Below are 12524 nucleotides of genomic sequence, written 5' to 3'. Positions count from 1 at the left end.
AGTAGTAGTACACACAGTACTAGCTGTCTGGAGTAGTAGTAGTAGTACACGCAGTACTAGCTGTCTGGAGTAGTAGTACACACAGTACTAGCTGTCTGGAGTAGTAGTACACACAGTACTAGCCGTCTGGAGTAGTAGTAGTAGTACACACAGTACTAGCTGTCTGGAGTAGTAGTAGTAGTACACACAGTACTAGCTGTCTGGAGTAGTAGTACACACAGTACTAGCTGTCTGGAGTAGTAGTACACACAGTACTAGCCGTCTGGAGTAGTAGTAGTAGTACACACAGTACTAGCTGTCTGGAGTAGTAGTAGTAGTACACACAGTACTAGCCGTCTGGAGTAGTAGTAGTAGTACACACAGTACTAGCTGTCTGGAGTAGTAGTAGTAGTACACGCAGTACTAGCTGTCTGGAGTAGTAGTAGTAGTACACACAGTACTAGCTGTCTGGAGTAGTAGTAGTAGTACACGCAGTACTAGCTGTCTGGAGTAGTAGTAGTAGTACACACAGTACTAGCTGTCTGGAGTAGTAGTAGTAGTACACGCAGTACTAGCGGTCTGGAGTAGTAGTACACGCAGTACTAGCTGTCTGGAGTAGTAGTACACACAGTACTAGCCGTCTGGAGTAGTAGTAGTAGTACACACAGTACTAGCTGTCTGGAGTAGTAGTACACGCAGTACTAGCTGTCTGGAGTAGTAGTAGTAGTACACACAGTACTAGCCGTCTGGAGTAGTAGTAGTAGTACACACAGTACTAGCTGTCTGGAGTAGTAGTACATGCAGTACTAGCTGTCTGGAGTAGTAGTAGTATTACACGCAGTATTAGCTGTCTGGAGTAGTAGTAGTAGTACACACAGTACTAGCTGTCTGGAGTAGTAGTAGTAGTACACGCAGTACTAGCTGTCTGGAGTAGTAGTACACACAGTACTAGCTATCTGGAGTAGTAGTACACACAGTACTAGCTGTCTGGAGTAGTAGTAGTAGTACACACAGTACTAGCCGTCTGGAGTAGTAGTAGTAGTACACACAGTACTAGCTGTCTGGAGTAGTAGTAGTAGTACACACAGTACTAGCTGTCTGGAGTAGTAGTAGTAGTACACACAGTACTAGCTGTCTGGAGTAGTAGTAGTAGTACACACAGTACTAGCTGTCTGGAGTAGTAGTAGTAGTACACGCAGTATTAGCTGTCTGGAGTAGTAGTACACACAGTACTAGCTGTCTGGAGTAGTAGTAGTAGTACACACAGTACTAGCTGTCTGGAGTAGTAGTAGTAGTACACACAGTACTAGCTGTCTGGAGTAGTAGTAGTAGTACACGCAGTATTAGCTGTCTGGAGTAGTAGTACACACAGTACTAGCTGTCTGGAGTAGTAGTAGTAGTACACACAGTACTAGCTGTCTGGAGTAGTAGTAGTAGTACACACAGTACTAGCCGTCTGGAGTAGTAGTAGTAGTACACACAGTACTAGCTGTCTGGAGTAGTAGTAGTAGTACACACAGTACTAGCTGTCTGGAGTAGTAGTAGTAGTACACGCAGTATTAGCTGTCTGGAGTAGTAGTACACACAGTACTAGCTGTCTGGAGTAGTAGTAGTAGTACACACAGTACTAGCTGTCTGGAGTAGTAGTAGTAGTACACACAGTACTAGCTGTCTGGAGTAGTAGTAGTAGTACACGCAGTACTAGCTGTCTGGAGTAGTAGTAGTAGTACACGCAGTACTAGCTGTCTGGAGTAGTAGTAGTAGTACACGCAGTACTAGCTGTCTGGAGTAGTAGTAGTAGTACACGCAGTATTAGCTGTCTGGAGTAGTAGTACACACAGTACTAGCTGTCTGGAGTAGTAGTAGTAGTACACACAGTACTAGCTGTCTGGAGTAGTAGTAGTAGTACACACAGTACTAGCCGTCTGGAGTAGTAGTAGTAGTACACACAGTACTAGCCGTCTGGAGTAGTAGTAGTAGTACACACAGTACTAGCCGTCTGGAGTAGTAGTACACACAGTACTAGCCGTCTGGAGTAGTAGTAGTAGTACACACAGTACTAGCTGTCTGGAGTAGCAGTACACACAGTACTAGCCGTCTGGAGTAGTAGTAGTAGTACACACAGTACTAGCTGTCTGGAGTAGTAGTAGTAGTACACACAGTACTAGCTGTCTGGAGTAGTAGTAGTAGTACACACAGTACTAGCTGTCTGGAGTAGTAGTACACACAGTACTAGCCGTCTGGAGTAGTAGTAGTAGTACACACAGTACTAGCTGTCTGGAGTAGTAGTAGTAGTACACACAGTACTAGCTGTCTGGAGTAGTAGTAGTAGTACACACAGTACTAGCCGTCTGGAGTAGTAGTAGTAGTACACACAGTACTAGCCGTCTGGAGTAGTAGTAGTAGTACACACAGTACTAGCTGTCTGGAGTAGTAGTAGTAGTACACACAGTACTAGCTGTCTGGAGTAGTAGTAGTAGTACACACAGTACTAGCTGTCTGGAGTAGTAGTACACACAGTACTAGCCGTCTGGAGTAGTAGTAGTAGTACACACAGTACTAGCTGTCTGGAGTAGTAGTAGTAGTACACACAGTACTAGCTGTCTGGAGTAGTAGTAGTAGTACACACAGTACTAGCTGTCTGGAGTAGTAGTAGTAGTACACACAGTACTAGCTGTCTGGAGTAGTAGTAGTAGTACACACAGTACTAGCTGTCTGGAGTAGTAGTAGTAGTACACGCAGTACTAGCTGTCTGGAGTAGTAGTAGTAGTACACGCAGTACTAGCTGTCTGGAGTAGTAGTACACACAGTACTAGCTGTCTGGAGTAGTAGTACACACAGTACTAGCCGTCTGGAGTAGTAGTAGTAGTACACACAGTACTAGCTGTCTGGAGTAGTAGTAGTAGTACACGCAGTACTAGCTGTCTGGAGTAGTAGTAGTAGTACACACAGTACTAGCTGTCTGGAGTAGTAGTAGTAGTACACGCAGTACTAGCTGTCTGGAGTAGTAGTAGTAGTACACACAGTACTAGCTGTCTGGAGTAGTAGTAGTAGTACACACAGTACTAGCTGTCTGGAGTAGTAGTAGTAGTACACGCAGTACTAGCTGTCTGGAGTAGTAGTACACACAGTACTAGCTGTCTGGAGTAGTAGTACACACAGTACTAGCTGTCTGGAGTAGTAGTAGTAGTACACACAGTACTAGCTGTCTGGAGTAGTAGTAGTAGTACACACAGTACTAGCCGTCTGGAGTAGTAGTAGTAGTACACACAGTACTAGCTGTCTGGAGTAGTAGTACACGCAGTACTAGCCGTCTGGAGTAGTAGTAGTAGTACACACAGTACTAGCTGTCTGGAGTAGTAGTAGTAGTACACGCAGTACTAGCTGTCTGGAGTAGTAGTAGTAGTACACACAGTACTAGCTGTCTGGAGTAGTAGTAGTAGTACACGCAGTACTAGCGGTCTGGAGTAGTAGTACACGCAGTACTAGCTGTCTGGAGTAGTAGTACACACAGTACTAGCCGTCTGGAGTAGTAGTAGTAGTACACACAGTACTAGCTGTCTGGAGTAGTAGTACACGCAGTACTAGCTGTCTGGAGTAGTAGTAGTAGTACACACAGTACTAGCCGTCTGGAGTAGTAGTAGTAGTACACACAGTACTAGCTGTCTGGAGTAGTAGTACATGCAGTACTAGCTGTCTGGAGTAGTAGTAGTATTACACGCAGTATTAGCTGTCTGGAGTAGTAGTAGTACACACAGTACTAGCTGTCTGGAGTAGTAGTAGTAGTACACGCAGTACTAGCTGTCTGGAGTAGTAGTACACACAGTACTAGCTATCTGGAGTAGTAGTACACACAGTACTAGCTGTCTGGAGTAGTAGTAGTAGTACACACAGTACTAGCCGTCTGGAGTAGTAGTAGTAGTACACACAGTACTAGCTGTCTGGAGTAGTAGTAGTAGTACACACAGTACTAGCTGTCTGGAGTAGTAGTAGTAGTACACACAGTACTAGCTGTCTGGAGTAGTAGTAGTAGTACACACAGTACTAGCTGTCTGGAGTAGTAGTAGTAGTACACGCAGTATTAGCTGTCTGGAGTAGTAGTACACACAGTACTAGCTGTCTGGAGTAGTAGTAGTAGTACACACAGTACTAGCTGTCTGGAGTAGTAGTAGTAGTACACACAGTACTAGCTGTCTGGAGTAGTAGTAGTAGTACACGCAGTATTAGCTGTCTGGAGTAGTAGTACACACAGTACTAGCTGTCTGGAGTAGTAGTAGTAGTACACACAGTACTAGCTGTCTGGAGTAGTAGTAGTAGTACACACAGTACTAGCCGTCTGGAGTAGTAGTAGTAGTACACACAGTACTAGCTGTCTGGAGTAGTAGTAGTAGTACACACAGTACTAGCTGTCTGGAGTAGTAGTAGTAGTACACGCAGTATTAGCTGTCTGGAGTAGTAGTACACACAGTACTAGCTGTCTGGAGTAGTAGTAGTAGTACACACAGTACTAGCTGTCTGGAGTAGTAGTAGTAGTACACACAGTACTAGCTGTCTGGAGTAGTAGTAGTAGTACACACAGTACTAGCTGTCTGGAGTAGTAGTAGTAGTACACGCAGTACTAGCTGTCTGGAGTAGTAGTAGTAGTACACGCAGTACTAGCTGTCTGGAGTAGTAGTAGTAGTACACGCAGTATTAGCTGTCTGGAGTAGTAGTACACACAGTACTAGCTGTCTGGAGTAGTAGTAGTAGTACACACAGTACTAGCTGTCTGGAGTAGTAGTAGTAGTACACACAGTACTAGCCGTCTGGAGTAGTAGTAGTAGTACACACAGTACTAGCCGTCTGGAGTAGTAGTAGTAGTACACACAGTACTAGCCGTCTGGAGTAGTAGTACACACAGTACTAGCCGTCTGGAGTAGTAGTAGTAGTACACACAGTACTAGCTGTCTGGAGTAGCAGTACACACAGTACTAGCCGTCTGGAGTAGTAGTAGTAGTACACACAGTACTAGCTGTCTGGAGTAGTAGTAGTAGTACACACAGTACTAGCTGTCTGGAGTAGTAGTAGTAGTACACACAGTACTAGCTGTCTGGAGTAGTAGTACACACAGTACTAGCCGTCTGGAGTAGTAGTAGTAGTACACACAGTACTAGCTGTCTGGAGTAGTAGTAGTAGTACACACAGTACTAGCTGTCTGGAGTAGTAGTAGTAGTACACACAGTACTAGCCGTCTGGAGTAGTAGTAGTAGTACACACAGTACTAGCCGTCTGGAGTAGTAGTAGTAGTACACACAGTACTAGCTGTCTGGAGTAGTAGTAGTAGTACACACAGTACTAGCTGTCTGGAGTAGTAGTAGTAGTACACACAGTACTAGCTGTCTGGAGTAGTAGTACACACAGTACTAGCCGTCTGGAGTAGTAGTAGTAGTACACACAGTACTAGCTGTCTGGAGTAGTAGTAGTAGTACACACAGTACTAGCTGTCTGGAGTAGTAGTAGTAGTACACACAGTACTAGCTGTCTGGAGTAGTAGTAGTAGTACACACAGTACTAGCTGTCTGGAGTAGTAGTAGTAGTACACACAGTACTAGCTGTCTGGAGTAGTAGTAGTAGTACACGCAGTACTAGCTGTCTGGAGTAGTAGTAGTAGTACACACAGTACTAGCTGTCTGGAGTAGTAGTAGTAGTACACGCAGTACTAGCTGTCTGGAGTAGTAGTACACACAGTACTAGCTGTCTGGAGTAGTAGTACACACAGTACTAGCCGTCTGGAGTAGTAGTAGTAGTACACACAGTACTAGCTGTCTGGAGTAGTAGTAGTAGTACACGCAGTACTAGCTGTCTGGAGTAGTAGTAGTAGTACACACAGTACTAGCTGTCTGGAGTAGTAGTAGTAGTACACGCAGTACTAGCTGTCTGGAGTAGTAGTAGTAGTACACACAGTACTAGCTGTCTGGAGTAGTAGTAGTAGTACACACAGTACTAGCTGTCTGGAGTAGTAGTAGTAGTACACGCAGTACTAGCTGTCTGGAGTAGTAGTACACACAGTACTAGCTGTCTGGAGTAGTAGTACACACAGTACTAGCTGTCTGGAGTAGTAGTAGTAGTACACACAGTACTAGCTGTCTGGAGTAGTAGTAGTAGTACACACAGTACTAGCCGTCTGGAGTAGTAGTAGTAGTACACACAGTACTAGCTGTCTGGAGTAGTAGTACACGCAGTACTAGCCGTCTGGAGTAGTAGTAGTAGTACACACAGTACTAGCTGTCTGGAGTAGTAGTAGTAGTACACGCAGTACTAGCTGTCTGGAGTAGTAGTAGTAGTACACACAGTACTAGCTGTCTGGAGTAGTAGTAGTAGTACACGCAGTACTAGCTGTCTGGAGTAGTAGTACACGCAGTACTAGCTGTCTGGAGTAGTAGTACACACAGTACTAGCCGTCTGGAGTAGTAGTAGTAGTACACACAGTACTAGCTGTCTGGAGTAGTAGTACACGCAGTACTAGCTGTCTGGAGTAGTAGTAGTAGTACACACAGTACTAGCCGTCTGGAGTAGTAGTAGTAGTACACACAGTACTAGCTGTCTGGAGTAGTAGTACATGCAGTACTAGCTGTCTGGAGTAGTAGTAGTATTACACGCAGTATTAGCTGTCTGGAGTAGTAGTAGTAGTACACACAGTACTAGCTGTCTGGAGTAGTAGTAGTAGTACACGCAGTACTAGCTGTCTGGAGTAGTAGTACACACAGTACTAGCTATCTGAAGTAGTAGTACACACAGTACTAGCTGTCTGGAGTAGTAGTAGTAGTACACACAGTACTAGCCGTCTGGAGTAGTAGTAGTAGTACACACAGTACTAGCTGTCTGGAGTAGTAGTAGTAGTACACACAGTACTAGCTGTCTGGAGTAGTAGTACACACAGTACTAGCTGTCTGGAGTAGTAGTAGTAGTACACACAGTACTAGCTGTCTGGAGTAGTAGTAGTAGTACACGCAGTATTAGCTGTCTGGAGTAGTAGTACACACAGTACTAGCTGTCTGGAGTAGTAGTAGTAGTACACACAGTACTAGCTGTCTGGAGTAGTAGTAGTAGTACACACAGTACTAGCTGTCTGGAGTAGTAGTAGTAGTACACGCAGTATTAGCTGTCTGGAGTAGTAGTACACACAGTACTAGCTGTCTGGAGTAGTAGTAGTAGTACACACAGTACTAGCTGTCTGGAGTAGTAGTAGTAGTACACACAGTACTAGCCGTCTGGAGTAGTAGTAGTAGTACACACAGTACTAGCTGTCTGGAGTAGTAGTAGTAGTACACACAGTACTAGCTGTCTGGAGTAGTAGTAGTAGTACACGCAGTATTAGCTGTCTGGAGTAGTAGTACACACAGTACTAGCTGTCTGGAGTAGTAGTAGTAGTACACACAGTACTAGCTGTCTGGAGTAGTAGTAGTAGTACACACAGTACTAGCTGTCTGGAGTAGTAGTAGTAGTACACACAGTACTAGCTGTCTGGAGTAGTAGTAGTAGTACACGCAGTACTAGCTGTCTGGAGTTGTAGTAGTAGTACACGCAGTACTAGCTGTCTGGAGTAGTAGTAGTAGTACACGCAGTACTAGCTGTCTGGAGTAGTAGTAGTAGTACACGCAGTACAGGAAAGTGTCTCTAGTAGTAGTTACAGTAATACAGTAGAGTTTCCCTCTACTTCCAGTCTTTGTGCTAAGCTAGGCTAACAGTTTCCCTCTGCTTCCAGTCTTTGTGCTAAGCTAGGCTAACAGTTTCCCTCTGCTTCCAGTCTTTGTGCTAAGCTAGGCTAACAGTTTCCCTCTGCTTCCAGTCTTTGTGCTAAGCTAGGCTAACAGTTTCCCTCTACTTCCAGTCTTTGTGCTAAGCTAAGCTAACAGTTTCCCTCTGCTTCCAGTCTTTGTGCTAAGCTAGGCTAACAGTTTCCCTCTACTTTCAGTCTTTGTGCTAAGCTAGGCTAACAGTTTCCCTCTGCTTCCAGTCTTTGTGCTAAGCTAAGCTAACAGTTTCCCTCTACTTCCAGTCTTTGTGCTAAGCTAGGCTAACAGTTTCCCTCTGCTTCCAGTCTTTGTGCTAAGCTAAGCTAACAGTTTCCCTCTGCTTCCAGTCTTTGTGCTAAGCTAGGCTAAACATGTCGTGGCCTCTGAGAAGAGTTCAGCTGAAGCAGAACATCGACGAGAGGAAGTGCTGAATGTCACACGCACACACGCACGCACGCACGCACGCACACACACACACACACACACACACAAACACACAAACACACACACACTTCCTGTGTAACGGTGAACTTTTCTGAGTCAAGTCGAAAGACGTGGAGGCGTGATGAGACAGGAAGTGGCGGCTTTACTGCAGATTCAAGGAATATCAAGAGTGTGTGTGTGTGTGTGTGCGTGCGTGTGTGTGTGTGTGTCCTTATAAGGCGAAGCAGAGAGTGTTGTTCTGTCGACTCTGTTTTCTGAGTTTCACGTTTTTGTTGAAGATAATTCTTTTTTTTTGACCACAGAGACGCTGCGTCTAACGCGACCACGCCCACTTCCTGTCACAACCCTCGGCTTCCTGTTCAGAGGACTACGATGTGCGCTATTGAAACAACCCCCCAACCAGAAACAGTTCCTAAAGAAACACTTAAGAACTCGTCTGTGTTCGAGACTTCAGCTGCAGAAACACCGAGAAAACAAACCAGGAGCTCCTACATCTCCCACAATGCACCTGGACAGTGTCCTTCATCAGAGGCTGCAGGAGGTCAAGTTGGTGGAGTTCCCCTTAAAATGTTAAAGTCCCCTTAAACTCTTAATTATCAATGTAAGGTTTAATAATATAACAGAACTAAACCCTTAAACTCTTAATGATCAATGTAAGGTTTAATAATATAACAGAACTAAACCCTTAAACTCTTAATTATCAATTTAAGGTTTAATAATATAACAGAACTAAACCCTTAAACTCTTAATTATCAATGTAAGGTTTAATAATATAACAGAACTAAACCCTTAAACTCTTAATGATCAATGTAAGGTTTAATAATATAACAGAACTAAACCCTTAAACTCTTAATTATCAATGTAAGGTTTAATAATATAACAGAACTAAACCCTTAAACTCTTAATTATCAATGTAAGGTTTAATAATATAACAGAACTAAACCCTTAAACTCTTAATTATCAATGTAAGGTTTAATAATATAACAGAACTAAACCCTTAAACTCTTAATTATCAATTTAAGGTTTAATAATATAACAGAACTAAACCCTTAAACTCTTAATTATCAATGTAAGGTTTAATAATATAACAGAACTAAACCCTTAAACTCTTAATTATCAATGTAAGGTTTAATAATATAACAGAACTAAACCCTTAAACTCTTAATTATCAATGTAAGGTTTAATAATATAACAGAACTAAACCCTTAAACTCTTAATGATCAATTTAAGGTTTAATAATATAACAGAACTAAACCCTTAAACTCTTAATTATCAATGTAAGGTTTAATAATATAACAGAACTAAACCCTTAAACTCTTAATTATCAATTTAAGGTTTAATAATATAACTGAACTAAACCCCTTAAACACTTAATCACATTCAGTAGATTCATTTATCTACACATTAATGTCTCTAACGTCTCCGACACATCAAGTTCATTCATTCATGGATAAATTAATGATTTATTTTATATTAAGGTTTTATCTTAAAACATATAACAAATGCGCTCCTGAATTTCCACCTTAAGTGATAAATGAAGCCCATAAAATGAGCCGGTGTTAAGGTGGTAATTCAGATGCCGATAATCCATTAAACCCAGTGTGTTGTTTTATCTATTCATTAACCCCTTAATGTTGTTTTATCTGTTCATTAACCCCTTAATGTTGTTTTATCTGTTCATTAACCCCTTAATGTTGTTTTATCTGTTCATTAACCCCTTAATGTTATTTTATCTGTTCATTAACCCCTTAATGTTGTTTTATCTGTTCATTAACCCCTTAATGTTATTTTATCTGTTCATTAACCCCTTAATGTTATTTTATCTGTTCATTAACCCCTTAATGTTGTTTTATCTGTTCATTAACCCCTTAATGTTGTTTTATCTGTTCATTAACCCCTTAATGTTGTTTTATCTGTTCATTAACCCCTTAATGTTGTTTTATCTGTTCATTAACCCCTTAATGTTGTTTTATCTGTTCATTAACCCCTTAAATTTTTTTTTATCTGTTCATTAATCCCTTAATGTTGTTTTATCTGTTCATTAACCCCTTAATGTTGTTTTATCTGTTCATTAATCCCTTAATGTTGTTTTATCTGTTCATTAATCCCTTAATGTTGTTTTATCTGTTCATTAACCCCTTAATGTTGTTTTATCTGTTCATTAACCCCTTAATGTTGTTTTATCTGTTCATAACCCCTTAATGTTGTTTTATCTGTTCATTAATCCCTTAATGTTGTTTTATCTGTTCATTAACCCCTTAATGTTGTTTTATCTGTTCATTAACCCCTTAATGTTGTTTTATCTGTTCATTAACCCCTTAATGTTGTTTTATCTGTTCATTAACCCCTTAATGTTGTTTTAACTGTTCATTAACCCCTTAATGTTCTTTTATCTGTTCATTAACCCCTTAATGTTGTTTTAACTGTTCATTAACCCCTTAATGTTCTTTTATCTGTTCATTAACCCCTTAATGTTGTTTTAACTGTTCATTAACCCCTTAATGTTGTTTTATCTGTTCATTAACCCCTTAATGTTGTTTTATCTGTTCATTAATCCCTTAATGTTGTTTTATCTGTTCATTAACCCCTTAATGTTGTTTTATGTGTTCATTAACCCCTTAATGTTGTTTTATCTGTTCATTAACCCCTTAATGTTGTTTTATCTGTTCATTAACCCCTTAATGTTGTTTTATCTGTTCATTAACCCCTTAATGTTGTTTTATCTGTTCATTAATCCCTTAATGTTCTTTTATCTGTTCATTAACCCCTTAATGTTGTTTTATCTGTTCATTAACCCCTTAATGTTGTTTTAACTGTTCATTAACCCCTTAATGTTGTTTTATCTGTTCATTAACCCCTTAATGTTGTTTTATCTGTTCATTAACCCCTTAATGTTGTTTTAACTGTTCATTAACCCCTTAATGTTGTTTTATCTGTTCATTAACCCCTTAATGTTATTTTATCTGTTCATTAACCCCTTAATGTTGTTTTATCTGTTCATTAACCCCTTAATGTTGTTTTATCTGTTCATTAACCCCTTAATGTTGTTTTATCTGTTCATTAACCCCTTAATGTTGTTTTATCTGTTCATTAACCCCTTAATGTTGTTTTATCTGTTCATTAACCCCTTAATGTTGTTTTATCTGTTCATTAACCCCTTAATGTTGTTTTATCTGTTCATTAACCCCTTAATGTCACATTAAGAACTCCTTAAATCCAGTGTTCAGTTTAAGGGGCTGTTGTCTGCCTCCTGCTGGACACATGGAGCTACTACATGTAGGTCAGACTGCAGACATCAACCTCTCTTCAGGTTTTATTAACATTATTAATAATAAAACAGGAACTCATTAACATGCTGATACTTCCTGTTTTATATCACAGTATTTATAATATTACATATTTAATATTTTCTTAAGATAAATGTTGAATTGGAGAAGAAAGCTGAGAGAACTCATTTTGGTTAAGAAGAAGAGTTCAGTTTTTGTTCTTTTGATCAGCTGACTTAAAACTTTTAAAGCATTTTATTTTGGTAGTTTAGTACTTCCTGCTCTCTGCAGAATATTCAGAACCTGAAAAACACTAATTAATCTGTAATACTTAAAGGAAAAGTGTCAAAGAGAGAAATCTTTGTATTTTGGAAATAAAGTTGCAATATTTAATAATTTAATACAATAAAAAGATCATAATAACTCAAGAAAAGAAAAGTAAACACAGAAGTATTATTTAGAGAAAAAGCAATATTTCAAGAAGTATTTTGAGGAAAGCTTGTAATATTATAAGAATACTATGAAAATACAGTTTAGTATTTTAAGAGAAAGTCAAAGAGAGGAACAAGTGCAATAATATGAGAAAATCATGTTTTCAAAACAGTTGTGTATATATATATATATGCATATATGTGTATATATACACATATGTATATATACACATATATATATATGCATATATGTGTATATATACACATATGTATATATACACATATGTATATATACACAGATATGCATATAAGATAAACTAATAGTTTGAGAAAATGTTGTAATATTTACAGAAAATGTTTAATATTAAATCTTTGTTGATGAATTTGGGAAAGATTGTTGTAATATTTAAAGAATATTTATACTATTTGAAAATACAGTTGTAGCATTTCAAAGGAAAGATTTTGAGAGACAAATGTAATAATACGAGAAAAATCATATTTCAGAAACAGTTGGAATATTTTGGGAAGTAAATATTTCAAGAAATATTAAATAAACATAAATATTGTAATATTTCACAAGTATTGTGTATATGTAGTATGTGAGTAAGTACATATATGATATTATGGTA

The sequence above is a fragment of the Sebastes fasciatus genome, chromosome 22 (assembly GCF_043250625.1).
Source record: "Sebastes fasciatus isolate fSebFas1 chromosome 22, fSebFas1.pri, whole genome shotgun sequence".
NCBI classification, from domain to species: domain Eukaryota; kingdom Metazoa; phylum Chordata; class Actinopteri; order Perciformes; family Sebastidae; genus Sebastes; species Sebastes fasciatus.
This window is presented reverse-complemented; position numbering follows the sequence as displayed.